General features: G+C 39.4%; 1 pseudogene; it reads right to left on the reverse strand.

The window, feature by feature from the left end:
• Positions 1 to 639: 639 nt before the first annotated feature.
• LOC110314913 lies at positions 640 to 1,541 on the reverse strand (annotated as a pseudogene).
• Between the last annotated feature and the right edge of the window lie 1,348 nt (positions 1,542 to 2,889).

Raw genomic sequence — 2,889 nt, forward strand, 5'->3', positions numbered from 1 at the left:
TCCAGCGCTTTTGGGATGACCATCAAAAATATGCAGCACTGTCACTGTGCTTCACACCATGCTAACATTCACTCTTGTTTCTCTTTTCAAATCAGTTCCGTTGATTGCATCGGGAGTCTATGATATTCCTAATCTCAACTGAGGGAACTTAACATTTAGGTGATTTCTTAGATTTTGTTGCTGAAAAAAAATGACCAAAAGAAACAATGTGAGAAAAGTATTTACTTATGTACCTTGGTCCCAGTACATTGAATGAAGCCAGGGCAGGAAATTGTATGTAGGCACCCCATGAAAGCATGTGGAATAATGCTGATTACTGACTTCGTGTCTATGTTGTCTACAGTCTTCTTTCTTATAACTCCAAGAACAATGCACCTAGAGGTACACTGTCCACAGTCAGTAGGGTCATTTTATATTAATCATTAATTAAGTACGTGGCTTAAACACAAAACCACAAGTCAATATGATGGTGACCATTCCTCAATTGAGATTTCCAGTTCTCAACATGTTCAGGTTTGCTGTACTGTTTGAAAGTTCTAATCTATATATTACTTATTTTTTATGATGAATTACTACATTTGTTAAGATGAAGAAGAAGATAAGTTGAATATCATCTAACATTTTCATACCATGAAAGTTTCAATAAAGCAATTTACCTTTGTGGTTCTGTATAAAATTTGAATCTGGTCTAATCAAAATAANATAACACTTTGGGACAAAGATACACATCAGCAACCCTGCACTAGAAGCCAAGATTGAGAAAACCTCCACAACCACCATGACCTTCCCCCTGGTGCTGTGGTAGACAGGGAGGAAGGTGATCCAGACACTGCAGAACACCAGCATGCTGAAAGTTAGGAANTTGGCTTCATTGAATCTGTCAGGAAGGTTCCTAGCCAGGAATGCCAAAGTGAAGCTCCCTAGAGCCAAGGAGCCCAAGTATCCCAGGACAACGTGGAAGGCAATGACAGAGCCTTTGTTGCAAAGAATGACAATCTTCCCATGCTCAGATTGTATATCTCTGTCAATAAAGGGAGGAGATGTCACCAACCAGACTCCACAGAGAACAAGTTGGATTAGGGTACAAATGGGAATGACCAACTTAGGTGCCCCTGTTACCAACATTCCTCTCACCCTTCTTCCTGGAGTAGTGAGCTTGAAAGCCATGACCACAGTTATTGTTTTGGCCAACACCGTAGAAACAGACACAGTGAAAAATACTCCAAATGTGGTCTGCTGCAATAGCAGGTGACTTGGCTGGGATGTCCAATGAAGAGCAATGAGCAGAGAAAGCAGAAGACTAGAGAGATGAGCAAGATGTAGCTGAGAATTTGGTTATTGACCTTCACAATGGGAGCATCCTTGCACTTCACAAATGTGACTAGTACTAGAATTGTGATGGTTGAGAAAGACAGTGCCATGCAGCCTAGATACATCCCCAATGGATCTTCATAAGCCAGAAATGACACAGTACATTGGAGGCAGTAGGTTTGCTCTAAGTTGGCATATTTATCATCTGGACACCTCACACACTGTTCCATATCTGCTGGCAAAGAAGCAATAAAGCCCTATAAGATATTATAATTATGTAGGTAAGTTTTGTATTTTCATTATTCAAAGGATATATCAATAAACAATTTGGTATTGAGCATCTATTTCATTCCTTATTTCTGTAGGGACACTAACTTAAGACTGTTCTATATTAACCTATACTTTGTAATGGAACAAAACACCATAGGGAGTGGAACAAAAAATGTTTATTAAATAATAAAGAAAAATATGATGAATAATAATATGCATAATCTCAGATTATTTAATTCTTCCAAACTTAAATTCACTATTCACAGACAAGGGTAGTATGCAGACACCATTACTGCTCCCAGTTGCTGAAATGCATCTTGTAAATTGTTTTCTTGGTGGGTTGTGTCCTTTGTCTGTATATATAAATAGGCACCAGAACATACAATTACATATGCAAATACTGTTTGTATAAAGGAATATTTTCATTCTTGAAGATGTTTGCTGCATAGATAAATGCATGTCCCTCTTATTGTTTTACAAATTTTTTCTTCCCCGCTACACATCTCAAGCTACACAGCATGAACATTATGGGTGTTCAGATGTATCCCTCTTTCCTTAGCTAGGCTGTGATTGATGATAAGCACTATCCCATATTTTATGGCATTCTTGAAACCTTCACTCTTGTTCTACTCTTTGACAGGAAATTTTTAATCGTTTAAGCTACCAAACTCTTAAAATATATTTAATTAAATAACAACTATTACCCTGAGCCAGAGACTAAGCTGGATAATGGAGTGAAAGATTATGGACTTATCAGGTAGTCAAGTTTCTATGTACAACGAATCAGAGAAAAATAAACATATACATAGATTATATCTAAAATGTTTCTTCTAAAAATTGTTACACAGGTATATCCCCCTAAATACTTTCTATATAATATAAAATCAGTATCCATTATATTGTGAGTGAAATGCCTTGTTTGAAGAAGATATTGTAAGTTATTTGCTGGGTCCCAAAGGAGTAGACATTATTTAACTGATTAATTTCTGAAACATGGAGATTTTAGGTCTTCAGTTTGCATCTAGGCCATACTGTTTTTCTAGTGTAGAAAGAGAAGGTATGGGCACCCGGCACCTTTCCCCGCCTGAGGAGGGGTGTTCACCCGGGAGCAGTCCCCAGGTCTGATCTGGCACCGCCCGAGGAGAGGTGGAGAGGTGTTCGCAGGGGAGTCCCAAGGCCTGAGCTGGCATCTGGCGCCTTTCCCCGCCCAAGGAGGGGTGTCTGCCCAGGAGCAGTCTCCAGGCCTGAACCGGAAGGTGAGCCATCTTTGCTCCAGTGCACTGCCGGGGAGAGGGCAGACTGGAGAAG

Source organism: Mus pahari, unplaced genomic scaffold, assembly GCF_900095145.1.
Source record: "Mus pahari unplaced genomic scaffold, PAHARI_EIJ_v1.1 scaffold_11849_1, whole genome shotgun sequence".
Classification (NCBI taxonomy): domain Eukaryota; kingdom Metazoa; phylum Chordata; class Mammalia; order Rodentia; family Muridae; genus Mus; species Mus pahari.